The 11203-nt window shown below is 48.1% G+C and overlaps 1 pseudogene; it reads right to left on the bottom strand.

The window, feature by feature from the left end:
• Positions 1-2092: 2092 nt before the first annotated feature.
• LOC125541226 (aspartic proteinase nepenthesin-1 pseudogene) lies at positions 2093-3412 on the bottom strand (annotated as a pseudogene).
• Between the last annotated feature and the right edge of the window lie 7791 nt (positions 3413-11203).

Raw genomic sequence — 11203 nt, 5'->3', positions numbered from 1 at the left:
GCGGCTCTGTCAAATCCCGTAACAATCGCGCGCGCGATACGTGGCGAAAATGGTGACGCGGGAATCGAGGCGGCTCCGCTCTATCCCATCCGATTACTGCGGCCTCCCCTGTCCCGCGCGCTTCCCAAAATTCGGATCCCACGAAATCCGTGGACAGCAGAACAACTTGTCAAACCAAAGATCTCCTCCGCACCGTCACTCGGAGCCTTTCGAGTAAAGAAACTCACTCGACGAAGAATTAAGAATGGATCAAGGCGACTGGAAAGGAAGCCGTTGTCAACACTCGGATTCATTGACCCGAAACAAGGTATGCTCGCGGCATGAAAAACGAGTCGGAAAAATGCTCAAACCCTGTCCCACTCAAACCTCGATCCATTCGGGGGCTAATGATGAAGCTGTGTACCTAGGGTAGGGTCATGGAGCTGTCCAAACTGACCTACCCAAGGACATCTCCAGAAGAAATCATCTTTCAATCGACTTGAAGGCGTCTCACTCGACAGACTTGAAGATACTCGACCAAGAAGCAATCACTCGACCAAGACCAAGCCACTCGACGGTTAGGTGGCCTAAAGGCACTCCGCATGCTAACGGTCGGTTATTAAGTAGCTTTTATGGTCATCATAGCACTTTATTACTAGCGTTACCAGTAACGCCCTGCCTTAATGTACATTGAACCCTTTGTAACATGGGCCGGCTGGGGTCCTGGCGCACTCTATATAAGCCACCCCCCTCCTCCGAGACAAGGGTTCGCACCCCTATAATTCATACTCTCATAATCCAGTCGACCGCCTCCGGGCTCCGAGACGTAGGGCTATTACTTCCTTCGAGAAGGGCCTGAACTCGTAAACCTTGCGTTCTTACAACTCCTCCATAGCTAAGATCTTGCCTCTCCATACTTACCCCCCTACACTACTGTTAGACTTGGAACCACGACATGGAGTGCTTTGCTATTTTCCCTTGTGATTCTAGTTTTGCTCCCATGTTGGAGGGGCCGAATCAGGAACATGCCACCTACTGATTTCATCACATGTGCAATGCTTAATTGACCAAAATAACAACATAAATAACCTTTTATTTCTTAAAGTCAAGCTCCATGACTTTGCTAATTCATACTACTAATTCATGTCTTCAGAGTTTACGCATGTCATCTCTGATCACTGTAATAGGGAGAGTAATCAAGTAGCTCATGAACTAGCTAAGGCTGGTCATAGTGGGGAGTAATTTAGACTAGTGTCATGTATATGACACTAGCCTAAGTTACTATCTTCATAATGCAAAGTAACATAATAGTATTATCTTAGATTGCTTCATTTATTAGCTTGTAGACTCATCGTGTCTTGAAAAGCGCTATGTTACAGTAACATATTATGTTACCACCTCTCATTAATTACTTGCCACATAAGCAACAATTTTTTTGGAGTGCGCTATGTTACTAGCTAAGTTACTCCCACTATGACTAACCTAAGGCTGGTTGTAATGTGGAGTATCATATACTATTATCATGCATATGATACTAGTGTATAATACCACCTCCCTAATGCATAGTATCATATATTAGTATCATGTAGTACTTTATTTATTGCCATGCATGACACAAAGTAGTATAACATTTATTATGATACGGTATCATGATATGATACTACACCCTCTTTTTCTTCATTTAATGCTATGCCACCTCATCAAAATTACCTAGTTGGCATGCATGATACTAGTTATGATACCACCATTACAATCAGCCTAAATTAGCTAGATTCTCTTCCTAATCACTGGATGGACTCTGCCCCCGAGGGCCTCATCCCCATGCTTGTAAACGATGCTACAATTCTTATAATTGTGTCGATTCCTCTTACTGAAAATGCCAACTGTCCTCCCGACAACAGGGCAATGAACATGGATAACTCGTATTGTTATAACTTAGAACAACTCACATCAACCAACAATTGCTTGGACACCCACAAGAAAGTACTCCCTCCGTTCCGAATTACTTGTCGCAGGTATGGATGTATCTAGATGTATTTTAGTTCTAGATACATCCATTTCTGCGACGAGTAATTTAAAACGGAGGGAATAGGTACATAGTAACCTTCAGACCTCAGAGCTTACTACAGTCGGTGGGGACAAATGACATTTGCCCTACGGTGATGTCAAACAGCAAATGTATGTTCTGCTGCTGGAAATTGCCGAGCACTGAAGTCGAAGTCGACGTCGCCCCAGCAATGTTTAAGCAGAACGACGAGTCCTCTCCGTCGAAAGACATGTAGTTGTCCCTGTGCAGCGTCATATCCGCACCGCCGGCGAAGTGCAGCACCATGTCCGGCATGGCCGGGAGCTGCCGCTCACCGGCGGGAGCCGGGAAGCAGGGGTTGTCCAGGCTCGTGGCGTTCACCGCCGGCTGGCCGAGCACCTCGGCCACGTGGTTGGCGACCACCCTGAAAGCACTTTCTACGAGGATCGTGAAGATGGTGCCGGAGTCCACGATCATCCCGCCGGTGCCGTCGGCGCGCAGCGCGAACGTCTGGTTCGGGATCGGCAGGCGGGTGTCGCCGAGCGATATGCCCTCGAGGGAGACGTAGTACCGGGACGGGCTCTGCGGGCTCTGCAGTAGGGGCGTCGACTGCACGGCAGCGTCGCCACTGGTAGCCAGCTCCGCGACGGAGCCGAACAGGACCGGGCTGCCCAGGCTGGTGTTGAAGAAGTCGGTGAGGCAGTAGCTGAACTTGCCGACCCCTAGCTGCGCCACGAGGGACAGGCTCCCGCGGCCGAGGCCGACCGTCCCGGTGGAGTTGTACGAGTCGCCCCCGTTGTCCGTGCCGCAGCCGAACGCGACGCCTCCGGCGGAGGCGGCCGGTGCTTCGCCGGGAGTGCTAGAGCCGAAGGTGAGCGTCTCCGTGCCCAGGCCGCCAGCCGAGTAGGCGCCGTCGCCGTACGCGTAGCGGTACCTGCAGAGCGCGGAAGGGGTGCAGTTGCGGCTCCATATGGGCAGGCACGTGGCGCTGGAGCAGGGCACAGGGGAGAAGCTGGAGGAGGTGGTCGGATCGTAGACGGGCGTGTCCTGCGGGAAGCAGAGCTTGCACGGCTGGCACTGCGTCCAGGTAAGGTCGCTGCCGGTGTCGACGAGGGCGACGAACGGCACCGGCGGCGTCCCGATGGCGAGCTCCATGAGGTACTCGGCCTGGCCCGAGCGGAGCCTTGGCCCGGTGCTCGACATGGAAGACGTCGTGGAATAACCCGGTAGCGTCGTGGCCGCTCGGAGGCGGCTTCTGTGCACGGCTCGGCGCATCAGCTGCGCCTTGGTGAAGCCGAGTTTGGAGTCAATGTAGGTGAGCGTGGAGCGGTAGCCGGACGGTGGCGGCGCCACCGAGTTGGCTAGTGAGGCAAGTAGGAGCAAGCTCAGAGCTTGTAAAGGACCCATGGAATCGAGCGTATGGATGATCAGTGCTGAAACTTGCAAGTCTTTTTATAGGAAGGTTTCACCAAGAATGAATGACAACAGTAAGTAGTAGAGCATTAACGAAATCGTTACACTACTCCGATTTTTAGCATGCAGACGTAGATGTCGTCATCAAGGGCGGAATAAGCTATGGAGCAGAGCATAGGACGGCCGTCTGCCCATATTGTTGGCGCTAACCGCCTCCTAGCCCCTACTGCCTCGGAGTCCTCCGGCCTCTAAACCTCGTGCCGCCATTTGGCCACCGATGTGCAGAGCTACAGCAAAGACTGGAAGAAGAAGAAACGAGCTGGCTAGGATGGAAGGGGCCTTCAGCTTTAGGCTTAAGTAGTTCGGTTGCTAGCTAGCTAACACTAGTGACTAGTGCCTTCATGACCATCTTGTTTTATCTCACATTGTGTGCAAAGATAATGTCGGTAAAAAAATCGGTAAAATAAGCCCAACATGTACGTTTTTTTTACCGATTTGCCCCCCATCGGTAAAACAATCGGTAAAATCACTAGTATAGGGGGGCCAAATCGGTAAAAAAAATGTTGAGTTGTATCATAATAATGTGTCGCTTTCCACGAAAATAAAAAGTAGTTATTTGTATTAAGGATTTCACTATATTACATCTAGATGTGAGATAATATCTAAATTATGACATCAGCGGAAATTATCACACACTGTGCCGCTCATGAATTGAACTCACAACTCAGGACCACGTACAGAGCAACAGTGGCAACTATCACTCCACCCGATAGCTAACGGTGATAACTAAGTAACGGCAAATATTTAAGTACATAGTACAGCGTCGATATTAGAAGACATTTTAGAAATTTTTTGAAACCTTTTTCCATAAATTGTTCACAATTTTGAAATATACAATATTTTTGCAAACACAAACAGTTTTAAAATTTCAAAAGTCTTTTTTAATGTGAATAGAATTTATAATTCCCAATTTATTTTTGAAAAATAAGAACACAATTTGGTATTCCGAACAATTTCTTCACGGACAAATTTTAAAAAATTGAACAATTTTTGAAAATCCCCGAGCAATTTTAAAGTGGGGGCACTTTTAAAAATTCCAAACCTTTTTTCAAAAGCATGAATAAATTTAATTTTTTAATCATAAATTTCAATAACAAAAATTGCTTGCACCATTTAAAAATGCTAACATTTGAAAATGTTCATGCATTTAAAAAGGATATCTGTGATGTTTAAAAAATGTATTGTACCATGAAAAAATCATAGCATCCAAAGAAATGTTCGTGACAACTTTTTAAATGAAACATCATGCATTTCAAAAAAAATTACGACATTTTCTTGAAAAATTGTTTTATGCAATCTTAAAAAAATGTTTGTGTAATTTTTTTTGAAAAGTCTCATACCATTTTGAAAAATGATCACCAGGAATTTGAAAAATGTTTACCTTGTATTCTAAAAAATGCCCGGGCCTGTATTTGAAAATAATATTCATCATGTATTTAAAAATAATGTTCAATGTGTGTTAGAAAAATGTTTCCTATGTATATAGAAAAATATACAATGCGTATTGCAAAAGTTGACATGTATTTCCCCAAAAAAATACAACTATATAGGTGTACTGGGTTGGGAACGAGTTGCATGCCGAAAATGGACATGCAACTATGTCGGGCATGAGTTGCATGTTTGGGTTGGACATGCAACTGGGTCGTGTGGGTTTATGTGTTGGGGTACAACATGAAACTAGATAGGGCTCGAGGCAAGTTACTGCTAAAAAACAAAGCACAAGCCTAGTTGTGAGCCAAGGGTGGGCTTGCAATTGGTAGAACTACGAGTTGAGTATCGAGTTGGGGTGGACTTACAACTGGGACAACTACAAATTATGAGACCAATTGTGAGTCAAGGTTCGACTTGCAACTTGGATAAAACAAATTATGGTTCTAGTTGCGAGTCAAGGGCGGACTTGCAACTAGGATGGAAGACAAAAACACAAGCCTAGTTGTGAGTCGGGGTGGGCTTGAACCTGGGATAAAACAAACTACATGACTAGTTATGAGTCGAGGGTGGACTTGTAACTTAGACACGTATATCAAACGTGACACCGAGTCGCGAGTTGAGAGTGGACTTGCAATTGAAAATCAAAACCAAATCACATGCCCAGTCGCGAGTCGAGGGTGGACTTGCAAGTAGGACAACAACAAACTATGTGCCCAATTGAGAGCCGAGGGTGGACTTGCAACCGGGACAACAATAAAACTATGATCCAATGTGCGAGTCGAGGATGGACTTGCATTTAAGAAAACTATGAAACAACGAGACCAGTTGCGAGTCAAGGGTTGACTTGCAACTTGGATGAAACATACTATGGTCCCAACTATGAGTCGAGGGTGGACTTGCAACTGGGTTGAAAAGCAAAACACATACCTAGATGCGAGTCGAGGGTGGGCTTGCAACTGGGAGAACTATGAGCCTAGTTGCGAGTCGAAGGTGGACTTGCAACTGCGACAACTATGAAACTATGAGCCAATTGTGAGTCAAGGGCCGACTTGCAACTGGGATGCTACAAACTACAAACTACAATCACAATTGCGAGTCAACAATGCAATTGCAACTGGGATGAAAAACAAAACACATGCCCGGTTGTGAGTGAAGGGTGGGCTTGCAACTAGGATAAAATAAACTACAGGCCTAGTTGCGAGTCGAGAGTGGACTTGTATCTGAGACTACTATATAAAACTATGATACAAGTTGCTAGTCGATGATGAATTTGCAACTGGGACAAAAATGGGTCGCCTCCCCTGAGTTGCGTGTCGAGGATAGATTTGCAATTGGAAAAAAGCCGGTCCATTTGCATGTTGGAGGTTGAATTGCAACTCGAATAAGATGGATGGGCCTCTAGTTATGTGTCGAGGATGTACTTGTAATAGGGACAAAAATATATGTCGGGCCAGGTTGCATGTCAGGGGTGAACATGCAACTTGGCAGAAAAACTGTTGCCCCCAAAGTTGCATGTCGATGGAGTTGCAACTATGATGAAAAATAGGCCGGACCCAGATGTATGTCGGTGGTGGACTTACAAATGGCACAAAAGGGTCTCCCCCTCCCCTAGTTGCATATAGAGGATGTAACTGCAAATAGGCAAAAGTAGGCACAATAGTGTGACGCACGAATAATTAGGCTACAGTAATCCCACGTTAACGATGCCACGTCACCATGGTTACTGTTGTTAATCTCGTGTTAGTTCAAAACCGATTCAAATTCAAAATTGAATTAAAGGCAAACAACAAAAGTTTTCAAACTTTAAAACTAAAATGTCTGGGTTGTGCCAAGTAATGCAAAGTTAATTGTGGTGAGGAAACACCACTTTTATAAAATGTTTTAATACTCTAAAATGATTAAAACAGCAGTTGAAACGATTAAATAAGTGCCTTTGATATTTTATAAAATCATAAACTATTTTATTTTGAGGTGAAACTTTTTAGGGTAGTGGGTTACTTTGAAACATTATATTTGAAGCAAAGTGTATATTTTACTAAAACTAAAATAATTGGAAATAAAGTAAAACAGTAAAAAGTAGATAAACCAAAAAGAATAGAAAAGTAGTAAAAAAACAAAAAAAATGAAACCCCCCGGCCAACAGGGCCAAACGGCCAAGCCGGCCAGCCCTCTAACCTAGCCGGCCCACCCCACTCCGTTAACTCCCCTGGGCGACCGAACCCAAACCCTAGCGCACCCCACTCCCCCACTCCCCCACTCGTCCCACCCCGCGCGTCTCCCTCGCTCCCCAATCTGGATCGGGGGAAACGGCGCCCCGACACCGCCGCCTCATCCCTACGCCCCGTCGCTGGTAGGCACCGCCCGTCTCCGCCGGCGCCTCCTCGTCGCCTCCCCACACCACCTCCTCAACCCTCCTCCCCGACCGACCTCCTGGCGCCTCTGCTTCCTCCCGGCGCCGCCCCGCCATCGCCGCCTCGACCCCGACTCCGTCGCCCGAAGCCGTCCCGGACGCCGCCGGACTTCCCCGTCTACGCGCGTCATCCCCGTCCACCTCCTCGTTCCCCCACTGCCCGAACCCTTGCAGCACCCCTGTGAGCCGCCGCCTCCCCTCCTCACTCCCTCTCTCCTGTCGTTGACCCCCCCTCACCGCGCACGTGCCTCGCTCGCGGCCGTGGTCACCGCCTCCGCGGCCCCCTCCCCGTGCGCACGCAGCGCCGCGCTCGCGCCCCCTGCCTCACCGTGCGGACGCGCCCGACATCGGCCTTGCGCTGTTCGCGCCCGCGTCGCGCGCCCGTTACCCGTCCATCGCGCATGTGCACCGCCCACGCTCACCCCGTCTTGCTGTGCTGCCACTCGCAGCCGTGCTCGCCGCGCGCCCTCCACCACGGCCCTCCGCTCCCTTGTCGGAGCTCGCGATCGCTGCTGCTGCAGTGGTTGTGCTCCTCCAGCCCCTCGTCGCGCCCCTGCACTACTCCCCTGCTGCTCCGCCCGGTGGCGGCCCGCCGGAGCTCCACGCCGGAGCGCCGGCACTCGGTCTCGCCAGCCGCTCCACAGCGCCCTCCCGGGCAAAGCACCCGCGCACCCGCAGCGCCCCTACGCTTGTAACCTGCTAGCACCTGCGCTCGCTTTGGCCTTTGGCCCTATGACGAACGGGGCCCACGCCCAGAACAAAATAAATAATAATAATAAATTAATAATAAAATTAATTAATTAATTATCTAAATAATTAACTTAATTAATCCTGTTTAGTTAGCTAATTAACTTAATTAACCTGTGTTAGTTAACCTAATAACCTAATTAGTCTTTTAATCTGTTAGGTTAGTAAAACAGTGCATGACAAGGGGGCCCCACCCCCTGTTGACCAGTCAAAGTTTGACTGGTCAACTGGGACCCCTTGGACCCACATGGCAGCCCCTCTGGTACACTTATGTGTACCCAGAGCTGGGTGCACCTAGAGATTCACATTTATTTCGAATTAAAATAATCTGATAATTTTAGAAAATGAATTAAAACTTTAAAAATTAATATAAAATAAACCGTAGCTCGGATGAAAAAACTTTGTACATGAAAGTTGCTCAGAACGACAAGACGAACCCGGATACGCAACCCGTTCGTCCGCCACGCCTCCCTAGCATACCGAACACGCAACTTTCCCCCTCCGGTTCATCTGTCTGAAAACGCGAAGCACCGGGAATACTTTCCTGGATGTTTCCCCCCTTCACCAGTACCACCTCGTACCGCGTTAGGGCACACCTAGCATCACGCTTTGTCATGTCATGCATCGTCATGCATTTGTTTGCATTATATTTATTGTTTCTTCCCCCTCTTCTCTCGCTAGACATCGAGACCGACGCCGCTGCTACCCAGTACGACTACGGTGTTGACGACCCCTCTCTCTTGCCAGAACAACCAGGCAAGCCCCCCTTGATCACCAGATATCGCCTACTCTCCTCTATACTGCTTGCATTAGAGTAGTGTAGCATGTTACTGCTTTCCGTTAATCCTATCGTGATGCATAGCCTGTCATTGTTGCTACAACTGTTGTTACCTTTACCTGCAATCCTAATGCTTAGTATAGGATGCTAGTTTATCATCAGTGACCCTTCATTCTTGTCCGTCTGTCATGCTATACTATCGGGCCGTGATCACTCGGGAGGTGATCACGGGTATATACTATATACTTTATATATGATACTTGAGGTGACTAAAGACGGGTCGGCTCGTAGGAGTACCCGCGAGTGATCCACGGATTGGGTCCGAAAGGACGTTTGTCCCGACGGCCCTCTGAGTGGATCTTTGTGGCGAAGCGACAGGGCAGGTTGAGACCACCTAGGAGAGAGGTGGGCCTGGCCCTGGTCGGCCTTCGCGGTTATTTCAAAATAACACGTTTAACGAGATCTTGGTATTTGATCTGAGTCTGGCTACTGGCCTATACGCACTAACCATCTACGCGGGGACAGTTATGGGCACTCGACGTTGTGGTATCAGCCGAAGCCTTCGTGACGTCAGCAACTGAGCGGCGCGCGCCGGATTGGACTGGAACGCCTGCTAGGCTAGGTCTGCTTTTGGCCGCCCACACAACGTGCAGGTGTGCTAAGGGCGATGGGCCCAGACCCCTGGGCGCTTAGGTTTAGACCGGCGTGCTGACCTCTCTGTTGGTCTAGGTGGGGCTGCGACATGTTGATCTTCCAAGGCCGGGCATGACCCAGGAAAGTGTGTCCGTCCAAATGGGATCGAGCGTGTTGGGTTATGTGGTGCACCCCTGCAGGGAAGTTAAACTATTCGAATAGCCGTGATCTTCGGTAACAGGACGACTTGGAGTTGTACCTTGACCTTATGACAACTAGAACCGGATACTTAATAAAACACACCCTTCCAAGTGCCAGATACAACCGGTGGTCGCTCTCTCACAGGGCGACGAGGGGAGGATCGTTGGTTAGGATTATGCTATGCGATGCTACTTGGTGAACTTACCACCTACTCTCTTCTCCTGCTGCAAGATGGAGGTTACCAGAAGCGTAGTCTTCGAAAGGACTAGCTATCCCCCTCTTATTCCGGCATTCTACAGTTCAGTCCACATATGATACCCTTATTCCATTTGATACCAATGCATACATATGTAGTGTAGCTCCTTGCTTGCGAGTACTTTGGATGAGTACTCACGGTTGCTTTTCTTCCCCCTTTCCCCTTTCCTATATCCGATTGCTGCAACCAGACGATGGAGCCCAGGAGCCAGATGCCACCGTCGATGACGACTACTACTACTCGGGAGGTGCCTATTACTACGTGCAGCCCGCTGACGGCGACCAGGAGTAGTTTAGGAGGATCCCAGACAGGAGGCCTGCGCCTCTTTCGATCTGTATCCCAATTTATGCTAGCCTTCTTAAGGCAAACTTGTTTAACTTATGTCTGTACTCAGATATTGTTGCTTCCGCTGACTCGTCTATGATCGATCTCTTGTATTCGAGCCCTCGAGGCCCCTGGCTTGTAATATGATGCTTGCATGACTTATTTTATTTGTAGAGTTGTGTTGTGATATCTTCCCGTGAGTCCCTGATCTTGATCGTACACGTTTGCGTGTATGATTAGTGTACGATTGAATCAGGGGCGTCACAAGTTGGTATCAGAGCCGACTGCCTGTAAGAATCCCCCTTCCACACTCCTTGGCCGAAGTCGAGTCTAGACACTAAAAGGTTTTACTAACATGGCTGTGCGCCTTACGGGCCCACGTCGCCATTGGGTGGTATTAGGATCTTTTACTCCTCATCTATATTCTGGGACTCTGATCTCTCTTCTATTCGGGTTAAATGATTTTTAAAATCTAACTTTAGGTTCTCTAAAACACTCTCCCGGAGAGCCCCTTCAGTCCAGATGATTGCCGACTGCACCAGAAGATTTCGAAGTTACTCTCCGATACTCTTTTGAGACTTTGTGCCCGTTGCTTTTGCAATTCCCTACCACCGAAATATCCCTATGGATAAATACATACACTTACCGTTCTTACTTTTATTCCCAGTTGGTCTTGTTATTACAAGATACCCTGAAATCCTCTCTATTGTTTTGAGAATATTTTGTGCCTACTGCCTTGCAGTTCCTTGCCACCTGGATACCCGTACGGATAATTTCTCGCCCTTATTGAGTATCTGCTCATCCCCAGTTGTTCATGTGTTTCACAATGGTCTTCGAAATACTATCCGATCCTCCAAAAATCCTTAGTAGCTTATTGCTCTGCAATATTTGTCTGCTTGCATTATGGATGCTTTTAAATTATCTTTCTGGCTCACACGTCATTTT

The sequence above is a fragment of the Triticum urartu genome, chromosome 2A (assembly GCF_056163025.1).
Source record: "Triticum urartu cultivar PI428250 chromosome 2A, HENAU_Tu73, whole genome shotgun sequence".
NCBI lineage: Eukaryota > Viridiplantae > Streptophyta > Magnoliopsida > Poales > Poaceae > Triticum > Triticum urartu.
Note: the sequence above shows the minus strand (reverse complement) of the source record. Positions and strands in the feature narration are given on the sequence as shown.